Genomic DNA, 16455 nt, shown 5'->3' on the forward strand with positions numbered 1-16455 from the left:
GTTAAGGTCGTGGAAGAGCATGGCGCTGGGAACCAAAGACCTGAATCAAGTACACGATTTACCTCTTATGAGCTATGAAGTTTTTAGCTTTTCACCAAACCTATGACTCATCTTATTCATCTGGAAAATAATGATAATGAAGTTCATGATAATGATGAAGTGAAAAAATATCTGTCCAGTCTGGCTCACAATACCATTGTGAACATCAAATGAGATCACGTATGTGGAGATGCTATGAGATCCTGTAGCTTTAAGACTTTTGGTAGTGTTATTAAAATCCACTGTGGTGTAAATGACCAATTTTTCCCTTGCAAGCAAATATGGATAAGAAGGATTGGAAAACTGCATGTGATTCTGGAAGGAGAAGAAGCTAAAGGACCAGAAAGAGGTGGAAAGGCTCAGAGAGGGGCCTGAAGGCACTGCTAATGAGCTTCTTGACCAGAGAGTTTTTCCAGCTCTAATCACGCTCTTGAATACCTATATAATTTTAAAATATAAATTACAATGATACTACACCACTGATTTTAATAAAAAAAGTTTAGACCATTCTATCTCCCATTATTTACCTCTCCATTCATTTCTATGTGGGGTTACTTGTGTTCTCTAATTAATCATCCTGTGATAAGAGGCACGGATGCTGGGCCAATAAAAGGTAAACAACACTTTGCCAACTGAAAAATACGATGAGACACCGGTGACTGCTGCTTCCTGTGAAAACTTCATTAGCAATAAATGAGTTACCAGATGTCACCTATCAGATTTGAAATTAAAATATATTCCCAGTATTTGTGTGTAGTCTGAGCAGGACAAAAAAAATGAACTCTTTCCAAGAGAGCTGCATAAGATAATGCACCTCTTTGCCTTCGATTGTTTGTTTCTCCTCTAAATGTAGAATAAATGCATCCCTTGGTTTGTACAGGGGAAATATAGCATTTCTGCATACAAGGGTTATGCAGTGAAGCGGCACATTACTCATACAGCAGCAGCTCTTTAAGGACAAGGTGAATGTTTTCAAACATTCTGTGCCACACCAAGACCACCATCTCCTCTTGTTTTTAACTTTGCCATAGCAATTTCTGTCTTTTCTCACCTTCACTTTCAACAAGCAATTCCTGCTTTTATTACCAACAATAAAACTGTTCAACTCAGCAACTGTCAACGTTGACTCCATTTTTCCCCCGTTAGTGCTTCCTTTTTTCATGAGATATGAAACCTCTCCTCTTGTTTTTCTAGCTGGCTAAGCCGACTGTGTTCTGGTCCTCAAAGTCACAAGCCTCTGATCGGAAAGCAACTGTGGTTAAGGAGGAAATCCCACAGTAGGATATCGGACAGCACGCTTTCACTTGAGCCAGCAGAAATTTCAAATGATAAGCCAGTGTGGTAGAAATATCTAACACTCTCTAGTTTTTATAAACAAGTTTTTGGCAGAGGAAGGCCCATGTTCCTTTGCAATTTCAAAATCTCCACGGTTTTTTGGTTCCAACTAAAGACCACGACTGTTCAAAACTGTTTATTTCTTTTCCTCCCTAGTTTATTTTTGTTCTTATCTCTTGTGAGATAGGTGAAACTTATAAATCAAATTAAGAGGGTGAACTTAATCACCCTCACTCTCAAAAAATATTTACACAGAATTTCTTTACACAAAGAAATTCCCCAAAGCACTTAAAAGCTTATTTCTGGGTCATTTACTACTCATCAGGTGCTGGGGATGCAGGATCTACTGCCCTTTGACCTTCACATAAAGGAAGCCAGAACATCTTTGAAATAATTAGCTACGTCAATGGGGAAAATGTCAATTTAAACTTTTTAGCTGCATAACTTCAGCACAAAGTGACACACAAGTGACACACTTATAAACTTACTGTTTTATACTCTTCTGTGCTTCAGCTGGTATCTGATTCACATGGAGTACTTACAATAATAGTGGCTTAATATTAACAAAAGGAACATTTGTGATTAATTGAATGTTTACTGTATGCCAAGTATTGTGCTAATTGCTTTCATCTCTGTAAGAGCCCTGTTATGAACTGAACTGTGTCCCCCCCCCAACCCCAAATTCATACATTGAAGCCTAAATCCTCAATGTGACTATATTTGGAGATAGGGCCTTTAAAGAGGTAATTAAGGTTAAATGAGGTCACAGGGTTGGGGCCCTAATCCAGTATGATTGGTGGCCTTATTAGGGGACGACACACCAGGAATGTGCTTGCACAGAGGAAAAACCATGTGAAGACAGTGAGAAGGTGGCTGTCTTCAAGTGAAAAAGAAAGGTCTCACCAGAAACCAACCCTGCTGGCAACTTGATCTTGAACTTCTAGCCTCCAGAACTGTGAGAAAATAAATTTCTATTGTTATTTTGTTATGGCAGTCCTAGCAAACTAATACAAGACCTATGATGGAAGGCACCATTATTCCCACTCTTCAGATGAGGAAACTGAGGCTTAGAGAGCAGGTCCTTACATTTCTGACATTCTAAAGTTTCAAGGTTCAGTTCTTTTTTTTTTTTTTTTTTTTTTTGGTAAGGTCATCTCTTTATACTCTGGTTAAGCGCTTCTCAATTGGGTAATTTTGCCCTTCAGGGACATTTTGCAATGTCTGGAGACATTTTTGGTTCCTATAACAGGGGGAAAGGGAGGAGGGGGCTTTACTAGCATTTAGTGGGTAGAGACCGAAGATACTGCTAATCATCTTACAAGGCACAGGATAGACCCCTGCAGCAAAGAATTATCTAGTCTAAGATGTCAGTGGTACCGTTGTTGAGAAATCTTTCTGGTCTGGACTTTGATTTTTCCCCTTTCAATTCTTGATAACCTGTAGTTCTTATCTTTTGTGGAATAAGTTAACTATACACTCTGTTTTATTGGTGGTATTATGTTCATATCTTCCCAGGGAAACTATAGATCCCTCAAAAGATAAAATTCTGTCAGGTAGCCTTTAAATGTTCAAGGTCATGCTGAATACTTAGTAGGGGCTCTAAAATTGTGAGTTGACAATATCTGTTTTGTCAGATCATTCTAGAAATTATCCTAAGTATTTTCCAGAATTCTAGGATTCTGTACAAGAACAATGGAAGAGAGAATTTGAGCTTAGAGTCATTATAAGGGCTTCTAAGGATCTGATGGCTCTTGTAGTAACTCCAAGGTTGCCTCTGGAGGAAGGCAGCCACCAGGTCTGGAAGTCAAACCCTGCCCTCTGGTGGCATCACTGCCATAGGCAACTGCTGTGCCAATCTGAGTCATTAATGTCTGAACTGACTGTACAATATTTGAATGAATGTAAGTTCATCTTTGCATTCACATTAGGCTTTTTTTCCTCTGTGGATCAACACATTGAATGTAGCCTGTCATCAAGGCTCTAATGAGAACTAAACCAAGTAGAGAAAAGTAAGAGAGGGATAAACATACCTAGTTTAATGTTTGATAGTCTCTCCAAGTTTGTCAACCAAAGAGTTTCAGTTACTTAAATTGAGTCTCGGTTACTTGTCTCCTCTGCCCAACTGCTTTACTGATCCATAAGGGCAATGAGTAGTTGTTTTTGTAGCCGAAGAACATTTCTGAAAAAAAAAAAAAAAAGGGTTTCTAAAGGACCAATATTAATAGAGTGCTATGACCGAAATTTTAATTGTTTATTGGTTCCTGTGGTATTTTCTCTACAAATTTCTTACTGACTAGTTCTAGAAGAAAAGCACCATTCTGTTTGAAATACCAGCTAAATCTGAGGAAATTATACTTCCCCTTTTCCCCATTGAGAACTCTATTCTCTCACTAGGAAAACACCGCTGTACTTCTTATCACAGATACAGCCTTTTCTGTATACTGATGCCAAATGGGTAACATTTTAGTGGGGCATTTGAAGTTGTGATATGCAACTCCATGGGAGACAAACAAGGTCATTCAGAAGGTCTTTTCATTGAGAACATCAGAGCTTTCAAAAGACTCAGGCAGCCTTTCCTGGATAATTGGGATAAAACTGAAATAAAGAAAAAGCCCATAAGGTTCAAAAATAAGCAATCAGATGGAAACACTCAGAATTAGGAAGTAAAAGATATGGTAAATGCTGATGCTGAATCTTAATATATAAAACCAATAGTGGTGAGTAAAAAAGCAACATAATTTAAGAAGTTGAAGAGTAGAAATCAGTTGATTGCAGGGTTTAACAGAGGGAAAAAAAAGACTGAGAACGAACGAAAAGTCTGGAACTGGGGGGTGGAGGACTTGGCGGCTTTTTCTTTGCCATTCTAGAAATTGAGACCTTAGGCAAATCATTAAACCTTCATTGGACCTTGCTCTGACCAACGGGAACGAGATGCTAAAGCCTCTACCTCGCCCTTGTAAGAATGTTGTAAGATTCTATGTTTAAAATAATTTCCTCAAAAGATAATTTATTATACTCATTCAGTGTGAACAGACTATATACCATAAAAACAAGTCTAATATATGGCTGAAGTGGAAAGCTAATCTATTTATCAAGAGGTATATATTCAGTACTTAGAATTTTAAAAGGGAACATTCATTTAATTAACGTTAGCAGAGTCTGGTGGCTGGCCGGCATCATGGGAAACAAACCGTAAGCTTTGCGGTCACAAAGGTAAGATCCTGGCTCGACCTCTGACTGATCTTGTAACTGGCTAATTTACTTATCCTCATTGAGCCTTAGTGTCCTTATCTTTTAAAACAGGATAAAAACTTGCTGTTAACATGAGGGTTAAATACAACATGGGGGAAAAAAGATTGCCATGTATTAAACACTAAATAAATATTATCTATTTTTACTATCATTTTATATATTTTCAATATATATTCATATGTCCCCACCAAATACTAAGTGAATTACCCCATAAATTTATATATAAGTCGTCACATTATTACACATGGCCAAGAAACAGATTAGAATGATGTTAGAGCTCTGTCAATACAGTACAGTATGGTGATACAATTTGTTGTTAATCCCATAAAGCAATGTAAAGGATCCAGGAAGGATCCATTTTTAAAAGAAGTGAAAGTATGAACACCTAAAGTGCAGATGATTTTAAGAGTACTTTAAGCTGGAGGGCGAAAAATACCATACTATAGACCTTTGGTTGATGAAGCATACCTAAACTAATTAAATGGCAAAAATTTCCTTCAAAGCGTAGGATTCAGAGAAAAAAATATCTTTGCCAACAGCCCCCCTAGTATTCATATAAGTCTCTTCCTTGAATTATCTGACTTAACATGTGGTAATTGTTGTTTTTTAATATGACTTCATGAGATTCGCTTTCTAATAATTATAAAACACTGTATTATTTCTGGTAACATTTTTGATATTACTTTATTACTATATAAAATAGTGGAAAAACAAATTAGGCTAAATATTTTTGTACTCAGAATAGAGCAGGCAGATTTGTGAAGTTCATTAGAACTTTGTGAGAATAACATAATATGGTAATAATTTTGGATATGAAGAGGTTCTAATCCAGAGAAAATATGTTTAGGAATCAGTCTGTTTCAGTAGGCATTGTTATATGCATGCCAATGATCCGCTTAAAAGCCATTCTCTAGATAAATAACATGGTTCATGTTACACCAACAAATTAAGATGTTCTCTTTACAGAAAAAGTCATTCTGTAACTATGGACTTTCGATTTAGGTTTGGAGTGTAGCTTTATCTCAGTGTAGATCAGGAAGTCACAGAAATTTCTGCTATAGAAGGAAATTTAGGGGTCATATTTATTGCTTTTCTTCTTGAGAGAAATACAGGAATATATATGTACGCCCTTAGAGACACCAGGGGAGGCGGAGACAAGATGGTGGAGAGGAAGGACTTGAGCCCACCTCTTCTCACGAAAACACCAAGATCACAACAAACTGCTGAACAACCATTGACAAAAAAGACTGGAACCTACCAAAAAAGATATTCTACATCCAAAGACAAATAAGAAGCCACAACGAGACTGTAGGCAGGGCACATTCGCGATACAATCAAATTCCATACCCGCCGGGTGGGGTGGGTGACCTACAAACTATATGTATGCCCTTTGTCCCTGTAAACATACACAATTACGATATTCTAAATGGGGTCTTGGTTGTCAGGCTACCCAAACAAAGTCTATTTTAGCCTAGAATGTAGTTGAAATATTATTCTCTACAGTCTTTTGCTTTTATTGAGGCAACTTGAGTCAAAGATTCATAACATTTTACTGCTGGAATGGGCCCTAGAAATTACTTGCTTCAGGGTTCACATATTTAAATACTTCTAGGGGCTGGGAGTAACAGAGATGGGTGAAGCGGGCATGGTGGTGGACACTTCCCCTTTCTCAGAGGAGGTGGGGATGGGGATTCTCAATTGTGCCAGTGGTGATCAGGGGAAGATACAGGCCGATTTTTTAAGATAAGCTGGAAATTTCAAATTTTATGTGGAATATCCTATTTTGAAATGTTTTCAACTAAAGCAAATGAAAAAAAAGCAACACTGCGTGGAAGTAAACAGAATTCTTTTGCAGATCGAATTTGGTCCAAGGGCTGCCAATTTACAACTCAGGATCCAGGCCAACCACCTAATTTTACAATTAAGAAAACAGACTTCAAGCCCCAGCAAGATGCTGCAGACCCCCATTCCAGTGTTTTTATATAATACACTAAATACTTGAAGTGTGTTGTTGTTAGACATCCCCCATTCCATTTCCACATTCAACAATAATCCATGACCAAGGAGTAGAAGGTAGTGGGAAAACAAAGAGATGTGATGGGATGAGGTATTACCCACCCCTGCTCTCATGAGACTAGCCTGGTGCAGAGTCTGAGAACTGTCTCAGAATGGCAGCCGGGACTGCACCTCCCTGCTTCTTTGATCTTGCCAGCAACTTATCTTTCCTTTTTCCTTTTTATATTTTGGTAAAGATACTGTTAATGTTTTCTAGAGCTGTTGTTGCATTTCACTAAAGTGATGTCTCCATGTGGGTGAATACAGCACACAATCTGTGATACTTGGTTCTTGCACATTATTTTAACATTTATTCAAAAAGTATCATCCAGTGCCCAAAAGATGATCAGTAGTGAAAGGGCCTGATGCCATTTCATAGAGCCACAATGACCGCATGGCCCTGGTTATATAACTGGTGATGAGGTGAGATTTTAAAATATTTTCAGTAAGTGCTGAAAAATACTTATTCTTGAAAACTTCACTGTCAAGTAAAGTGTTTCTAAAGTGAACTGTGATGTTCCAAGCATGAAATTATCCACACATTTGTGTTGCAAGGCTACGTTTGTGTTTTTGATACTTTTTTTCTGAATTCATTCACTGCAGGTTTAGGAACACACACACACACACAAAATACATAGAATATATCTGCTGTTAAGTGGGTACATTGACTGAGGGAATTACACAGGATTAATACTGGATGAATATGGAGCATTTCTGATGAACAGTAATATTTGGCTGGCATATCCATTTCTTGGAATTCTAGCCCTAATAAAACTTCCTAGACAAGTAAATTGATTTTTTTTAGCTTGGTTGGAAAAATAGTTTAATTCTCATGAGCATATTTTGAATCTTGTAAAAGAACAACATGTACATTTTGGTTAATTGCTTCATTGGCTGGAAGAACACAGTTCGTGATTTTATACATAGTGCCTTGGATGGGAAGGGTGGGGAGCTTCAAAAGTATCAATACTAACTTCCATTTGAATTGTACGTTGAGTGAAGAGAACAAATTTCATGCCGTTTCAAACTGTAGAGTTTTCAAGTGAGATGGAAAATCGAGATGGAACATGGCGGTCTGATAATGTAAACTTTCTTATAATTCAGAAGGTGCCACGTTGAGGACTGCTGGCAGCTACTCTACTGAGGAGTCCATATGCCAGAGTGGAGTGTCAGCCCACGGACAGTGGTGTCATCTGCCCCACGAGCCAGAGGAGGGCCTCGGGGGTGGGGGAGTCAAAGTGGGATGGGAAAGGGCCCATGTGGAGCCCTTCAGGAAGTCTGTTGTCTTCAGATGCTAAACCCCTCTTAAAAGGAAGTATTCATCTGGGAATTTCAGTATTAAGCAAGTAGTAAGCATGAGGCCACTGGGATCAAACTCATGATCCAGGGAAGAATATGGTGGGGGCAGTGGAAGGAACATGGTCATAGTGTCTGAAGTCTTGCTTTGAGTTTTCAGCTCCAGAAATTCTATTTCAGACTTCTGAATAGTGTCCATGTCTCTTCAATATGTTCAGACTTTCCGCTAGCTTCTTGAACATATGGAATACAGTTATAGTCATCTAATGGCCTTGTAAACGAATTCTATCATCTGTGTCGTTACTAGGTCTGTTTCTATTAATTGATTTTTTTCTTTTTATGGATTTTATTTTCCTGCTTCTTTGCATGCCTGGTAATTTTTGAATGGAGGCTAAACACTGTGAACTTTACCTTGTTGGATACTGGATGTTTTTGTATTCCTATATAAATTCTCCAGCTTTGTTCTGGGAAGCAGTTAAATTACTTGCAAACAGTTTGATTCCTTCAGATCTGGCTTTTAAGCTTTGTTAGGTGGGACCAGAGAAGCATTTAGTCTAATTTTTTCCTATTCTTGAGGCAAAACCCTTCTGAATATGCTACCTGATGTCCCATGAATTATGAGTTTTACCCCTCTGGCTCGTGGGAACAACAACTATTTTCTGGCTCTGGATGATCTCTGCGGAGTGTGCCCTCAAATCCTTCTGGGTGATTACTCACTCACATGTACTGAAACACAGGGGGCACCTTTCAGATTTCCATGCTCTTTCTTTGTAAAGCTCTCTAGTGTCTGGTACTCTGCTCTGTGAACTCTAGCTCCTTGCCTCTCTGGACCCCCAGCTCCATCTCCTCAGCTCAGGGAAACCTGGGAGCTCCTTCTGGATTATCCTTTCTGAGCCATGGCTTGGAACTTTCTCCAGGCAGTGATCTGGGGCTCACTTCATTTGTCTCCTATCCCTCAGAGACTACTGTCCTTTGTTGCCTGGTGTCCACTGTCTTGAAAATCACTGTTTCATATATATTCATATATATGTTCATATATATATAATATTTTAATAGTTGTTTTTGGTGAGACAGTAAATCTCTCTCACTCCATCTTGGCTGGAAGTAGAAGTCTCTGGGTTTGAGTTTGATCTACATCTTGTGTGCTATTTAATTTTGGAAGAATTACTTAGCTTCCTCCTCTTCTTTGTCTATTTATGAAATAGGGATAATAATATAATGATTAGGCAATGGAGTCATATAGAACATGTTATAGTCTATAAGATTAGGCAAAGGAGGGACTTTCTTGGTGGTCCAGTGGCTAAGACTCTGCACTCCCAATGCAGGGCACCTGGGCTCTATCCCTGGTCAGGGAACTAGATCCCACATGCTGCAGCTAAGAGTTCACATGCGGCAACTAAAGATCCCATGTGCCACAATGAAGATCCCATGTGCTGCAACTAAGACCCAGAGCAGCCAAATAAATAGATAAATATTAAAAAAAAAAAAAAAAGATTAGGCAAAGGAGCAGCCATACGTTGAGAGTGGACTTTAAAAAAAGACCTGCATGGGGTGCACCTCTTTCTCCTTCACAGAAATCACCCGAGCTCTTTTCTCTTGCCCAAACAGGGATACTTGCCTTATTTTTTTGCCTACATACCAACTAATGACCCTGCCCTTTACCTTGTGGACCTGCTGATGAAGGGTCTATAAGCCAAAGGCCACTTGTCTCCTCTCAGAACCCATGGGGCAAAAAACAAGTTTATCTGAAACATTTTGCCAAAGCTACACCGCCACACAACTGTAGTACCTCAACAGAGTCTATGTGACTTGTGGTTAAAAAAATCGATTTTTTTCTTATGTACACCATAATTTAAAATAATCATGTTTGCCAAATTCCTGTGAAGCAGAATGCATAATACTATTAATTGAGAACATCTGTGCACAATTATAAACAGAACTCATTCTGATTATAGTTGTACTTTAACATTTGAAAAGAAAGTGTTATTTTTTTATGGGAAAGATATCTTTCTTCTGCCATATTAAAATTCCAACTTACTAAAGTAGTAACGTGAGTGAAAAAATAATAAAATCGTATGGCTTTTTTTTATTACATGTTTATTTAGGCCAAACCAGTATGAGGCAGCTAGATTAATTACTTTTATACTGTTAAGTACTATACATAGTTAATTATTTCATCTAAGTCGTGTCTGAGCCAAATCTGTGAATTACTGTTCATGCAGGGCAATGATGATAATTTATGTACTCCCTCCACGCTACAGCCTGTTAATATACTATTTTTGATTTGAAACTGGATGTTAAAAGTTTGCAAGAGGCTTTTCAAGACTAGCCCATGACATAAGTTCTAAAATTATGGATTTCAAAATTAAGCTTGATAACATGCCATGATAGGAACTTATTTAGATGATGGATTTTGTCTGAGAAATGTTTTTCCCATATTTTACTCTGATCTGTTGGCTCTTAAGGGTTTCAGCTTGTGCTTTTTATTCTGCCTGATTTTACGATGTGGATATTACCTTGGGCCCTTAGTAGTTTTTCAGCATGCACAAAACCTGATCTCACCCACTCTCCCAGTATGGCTAATCAGGTATTTAATTGTGGTTACAAATGCCTAATTACTTCAAGTGCTAGAGAGGTGCTCACAACCACCATGAACTCACCAAACTAAACAGATGACACTGAATCCATTCTTAAAATGTAAGATCAACTTTACAATACTTGAATAACAGGTTCCCAGAGATTTTTGTACATAGTCAAGTGAAAGAGAACTTTAAAAGTTGTATAAAGTCAAAAATTAAATTCTGAGATGCCATTGAAGTAAAAAAGAAGAGAAAGATGAAGAAATGAGTGAAACACAAAGTGTAATAAAAAATTAGAGATGTTACAGCGTCTCCTCGCTGCTCCCGGCTGTGGTCCTGGATGCCAGCATTAGCATCACCTGGGAGCTTTCTAGTAAAGCAATCTCAGGCCCCATTCCACACCTACTGAGTCAGAATCTGAATGTCAACAAGATTCTCCAGGTGGTTTGTGTATCTATTCATGTTTGAGAAGCGCTGGTCTAGAGAGACATTTAATAATCACCAAAGCTTGTGCATGGATCCAATAGTTTGCCCCTCATAGAGATGGAGAACCACCCCAGTCACTGAGCCCCAGTCCAGTGGAGTGTGGCTGTCCCCATGGAGAGAACCTGGGAGAGGACAGGAAAGCAGTGGCTGTGTGAGAGGCTCTTGCATTTTCACGCGGAGCCCTTGGAGTTTAGAGGAAGAAGAGTCTCATTGAGGCAAAACTGTGTGCCAAGGAAAATAAAATCTATTTTTACATAACGCAAATATCTGCCAGCTCCATTCATATAACAAGTGAATTGGACATTAATCTTTCAGAGGAAAACCAATACAGATCCAGACTTCTTGCTGGGATTTTGATGGGCGGGGTCCTTGCTTGTTTTGGGAGAATTGAGAGCACCTAAAAGGATGGGAAGTGCTCCATCTTCCCTTGCTGCACAGTATTACCTTTTTTTGATTTGTATGAACTATGTGAATTTTGCATTGTAATTGTAACTAGCAACAGTTTTTCCTCTTTAAAATGCAAGCACCTGATGCACAATTTCCTCTTCTTGCAGAGGCTTTCAAACTGTTCAACCACTAGAGGTCTGTATTACCTATTTTAAAAAATCATACCCAACTGGTTGAGACTTTCAGCTCTCAATTTCAACACCTATTTCTATGTTTTAAGATTTAAAATCTTTTAAAAACATAACACCAGGGAATAAAAATCACAACACTTTAGGAAATGAAGGAGAAAAGCTAATAGGAACCCTTTCATTCAGAAGGGTACCAAGTCTTCCCTGCTCTGTCTAGGAGACAGTACACCTTCACACTCAGAAACACGGAAATCAACAGCCAGTTACAAATCCAGGGGACAAATTTATTTTCTGTAAAATAGTTTTTCCCCCAACATATTTTAAGATCTCTGTGTTTTAACTTTAATTTTTAAAGCATTAATTTTCCTATTGCAACAAAAGAAAAGTTAAAGCAATGTAATTCTGTTTAGTTCTTAAAACACCAATTTGACTACTTTTATGAAGGTTTTTAAATAAGAATTTCTTGTTGATCCAAGATTAGACTAAAACTTAATGTTCTTTCAGGCTTAATTTATAAGGCTTTGCTGCAACTTTATAAACAAATGCATGAGCCTGGGCTTGCCTGATTAAAGCTGTAATAGTGGTGATGATTGCCAGTGGTAGCGACAGCAAGTTGTGTCTCCCAAATTTTCACTGGGTTCCATGTTTGCCAGGGATTTTTCACTAGCATAGCGCATTTGGGTCTGCCTTCTGCCAGCAGCAGCAAAGGCTCTGAGCCTTCCAGAAATCGAAAAAATGAGGTGTCCCATTTACTGCATACCTGATTAATAGTGATGAAATCTTTCCATAGCATTATAGAGCAGGCCTCCTAAAACACCACACACTCATATATTCACATACTTAAATGGAATTGTTGAAAATACTAGAGGTAAAAGACTGTAATTTACTGAGTATGTATTGCACCAGGGGTTTGGGATTTAGATGCTGGATTTTCATAGATGCTAATTACCCCCGAGTTTGGAGTAAGTGGCTACATTTGTTGCCAGGCAAGTTGTAAAGCTAAGTGGCTCCCTTCTTTTAAAAGGCATTATTGCATAATGTTCCTGGTCTGTAACACCTCCAGAATCATAAGCAGGTCTAGTGTGGCTTCTCTCTCAGTCTGTCACTTTATTAAAACACAACAATTTGCAAATGTTATTTAGCAGATCAGCTGAGTTCATTTCAAAGGCTAATATTTTACAGAAGGGAAAATAACCCATCCCAATCCTTTAAAAAAGTGTTTTCTATGTATTCTCAGGCAAACTGCCTAGTGTTTTATATAGATCTCAAAGCTAGGATTCAAGGATAATTTTAGTAATGTCTTGCACCGCTTGTCTATATAATCCAAATGATCAGTTCTACAGCAGAAGGAAACTAATTCACAGTGCAATAATTTGTATTACAGACCACATTATTTAAAGTAGTTAAGTTTTTCATTTCCTGTTGCATTTCTGCAAATGGCTGGTGGCATATGAATTCATTCTCTCACTGAAATGTGACAAAAATATCTGCTTTACCCAATCCTGAACATTACTTTCAGAGCTCCTGACTCTTCTACTATTATTCAAAATGATGCTAGCTTATACTTGCATCCAACATCAGTATAAACCTATAATTAAATATTAGCACAGTGTTCGCCTGTATAGATATACGTAAAAAAAATGCTGCTAGTGTAGCAGTTAATCGAAAGAAAGGAAGATCTCAGGCTTTGAAGAATTTGATGGGTTACATCTGGGAGAGAAATGAGAACGAGGGCTTTGGAGTCAGCCCAAAATTCCAGTTCTTGTCCTGGTATTGGTTAGCAAGATGGGCCCCTTAGACTCACTGTCTGTGAAAAAATGAAGCCAATAAGAAAACCTAGCTTGTAGTTTTGTTTTGTTTTGTTTTTGTGAATTAAGTAAGAAAATGGAGATAAAGTCACTAACCCAGTGCCTGACCCAACTAAGTGTCCAATTAATAGATGTTAACTATTACATTCTCTTTGTGTCTGCATTTAAAAAAATAGCAATATAATACAATGGCAATAATCCTAGTTACTTTTTTGTTTTCAGGTTTACTGAGGTATACTTTATTTTATTTAATTTATTTATTTTTCCACATAAAAACACTTTATTACCATATTAAATAACAAGTTTATTTTTTTAATCCTAGTTACTTTTAAGTGTTGTTGTGAGAAGGTGATAAGATCAAGTGTATGAAACTACCAGGCTCTGGTTGCTTCCCAAACTGGTCTCCCAAAGTTTTCACCCATGAAACTAGACTGCAAGTTGGGAGAGTTTTAAGGATGATTCATTCCTGGATTTTTTATTTTTTATTTTTTATATTTTTTGAGTGAGAAGATTGTACCATTTCAATTACTTGCTCAGGATGATGACTTAAATTTGTGACTCTACTAGATTAAGAAGATATAACATTGCCCTGAACAAGAGTCAACTAGAGACAAACTATTTTCAGGGCAGTTAAAAAAATGAAGTTAAGAATCTGTTCAACCTCAGGGAATTTAAAGAAAAAGCATGATGCTTAAAATGCTATTTTCAACCCTTTTATTACCTTATCCTTAGCGATTGACATCTATTTTCAACCCTTTTATTACCTTATCCTTAGTGATTGACATCTATTTTTAACCCTTTTATTTATTACCTTATCCTTAGCAATTGACAAAAGTTTGTTTTCCCTAAAATGCTGTCTAGTATCTCCTTTCAGGAGAAAAATCTGGGGGAGAGGGATTTGAAGGAAGCTGTGACTAACTAGCTTTTTATTAGGGACAGAATACTTGTTAAATTACAGGCATTATTTTAACTCAACCTGTCTTCTTAATACTGTTGGGGTTTAGAATGAAAATTGCGGTGTTTTGCAACAGGCACTGAGGAGAACAAAGACCAGCTACTGACCTACAACTAAAAGATTTTACTCAGAGGAGAAGGACTAGACTTTGGCAGTTTGGCCTTTATGCAGCAATTTCCAAGGACACACTAGAGTTTCAAAAGAGAAACATGCTTCCTGAAATCACAGGCCCTCGCCTTTACAGAAGTCCATGTCAATTCAAACCAACTTTCATGCTTTTGCATGAGAAAAGGAAATTTCCTCATTTAAAGTTATGTGTTGTATGTTCTCAGAATGTTCTTTTGCAGGGCTGATTTCATGAGATGTCAATGATAAGAGGGGTCCTGGGAAATACGTTCCTGTATAGTTGTATATAAATAACTATTTGTACCATTAACTAGCCCTGGGACCTGGAATTGTACCAGAAGTTCTTTTTGGGTTATATTTCAGCTTAGAGAGCCAGTCACATATTACCAGTTAAGGACTGAATCCTTTATCTTTCTGTCAACTCAGCACAACCCCATTTCCAGAAGCCTCCTTCTATCACCACCACTTTGGAAATCAAATCAGCATTTCTACTTCTAAGTGCATACCTTATAACTCTCCACATGTGCAGGAGAAATGTATGAAAATGTTTTACTGTAGCATTGTGAACCAGCCACTGAGTACTGTTTTTCTAGAATAAAGGAAATTGCATTTTTTCCTCATTCGGTTCATGATCACTTCTCATTTCTTACTTTGGGGAAGTCTCTAACCGAGGCCTGAAAGGCAGCTGGCCTATTTGGGGGAAGCATGACATCACAGATGATTGTCTTTTCCTTGGCCCCATCTGCTGGAAATAGTAACTAAGTCCTTTGCCTAAGCTGGTAGGAGAGGAGCTGTAGAAAATCAAATTAGCAGGAGAGAAACTATTAGTCTTCATTTTCTTGTTTACAACCTGCAAATACAGATTGTTAAATATGCCTGTTCTCTAATTCTCATTAGGAAACCTTGAAGAATAGCAGGACAGGAAAAAGGCATGGGATTATGAGAAAACACTACCACTAAAAAAATAATACAAAGTCAGAATTGTTCCTTCTCATTCAGACTATCTTACATATTTAGAGGTGGCTGAATTTGAAATTTTCCATTAAATAATTTTATTTCAGTTATATGTGGATGGATGCCACATATACAATCCCAAATGTATCTTTTTATTTAGAATTTTCTTTTTGTTGGACTTGAAGATAAAATAATTTAAATGGAATAACCAGTATATGAAGTCATTTTGCATTCAGTGGTAGCCCCAGGAATTATTAAGTTCATCAGTGTATGTGTGTCAGGAGGCAAAGCTTTCACTAAAAATAATCTAATGGCAATGTCGTGCACCACTGACTCTGTTACAGGGTGTTTTATTTTCAGGCCCAGAGACATGGGATTACAGGTCAGTGATAGGCAAAATGTTTTTGGGGTATACCAAAGGTGCCAAACAAGTCATTTGGTTGTCCAGGAGGAACTGACATCAAATGCAGGTTTTTAGTGATCAGAGTTCTAGACGTAGCCCCTGACTATGATGGCTACTGAACCAGTCACTGGGGATTGAATCATGGACCTGATTTCTTTTTAAAATCTCTTGTGTGAAAATATTTCACTATATTTCAAAGCATTTTCAATCTTTAAACCATTTCAGTTTAAAAATTTCATTTGTTCCCCTCTTCTAGCATCCATTCTAAATATGTCTCTAGTCTACCTGTCAGTTTATACCCTTCAATACTGGCTTTTTGGATACTGGCCTATTTGCTGTGCCTCGAATATGCCAGTATAGTGCTGCCTCAGGGCCTTTGCATTTGCTCTGCTCTCTCCATACAGTCGTCTTTCTCCAGATGTCCACATAGTTCCTTCCTTCTTACTAAGCAGGCTTTCCCTAAACTCCCCTTAAAAACTGCACCCTTCTCCCTCACTGCTTCCACATTCTATTTCCATTATTCATGCCATCCAACATATATACTTTACTTGTTTTTCTGTCTACATGCACTAGAATGTAAGTTCTATGAGGG

The 16455-nt window shown here is 37.8% G+C and overlaps 1 protein-coding gene across 5 annotated transcripts in view; it reads right to left on the bottom strand.

Moving 5' to 3' along the window:
* AGTR1 (angiotensin II receptor type 1) overlaps nt 1-16455 on the bottom strand; it is a 44135-nt gene that overhangs the window by 12462 nt on the left and 15218 nt on the right. For 4 of the 5 annotated variants that reach the window (XM_059921877.1, XM_059921874.1, XM_059921875.1 and 1 more), the window contains one exon: nt 3405-3553. The exons of the other annotated variant lie outside the window; for it this stretch is intronic. The gene's annotated coding sequence lies outside the window, so the exon portion shown is untranslated. The remainder of the gene's footprint in view (nt 1-3404; nt 3554-16455) is intronic. 5 annotated transcript variants of the gene reach the window in all.

The sequence above is a fragment of the Balaenoptera ricei genome, chromosome 4 (assembly GCF_028023285.1).
Source record: "Balaenoptera ricei isolate mBalRic1 chromosome 4, mBalRic1.hap2, whole genome shotgun sequence".
NCBI lineage: Eukaryota > Metazoa > Chordata > Mammalia > Artiodactyla > Balaenopteridae > Balaenoptera > Balaenoptera ricei.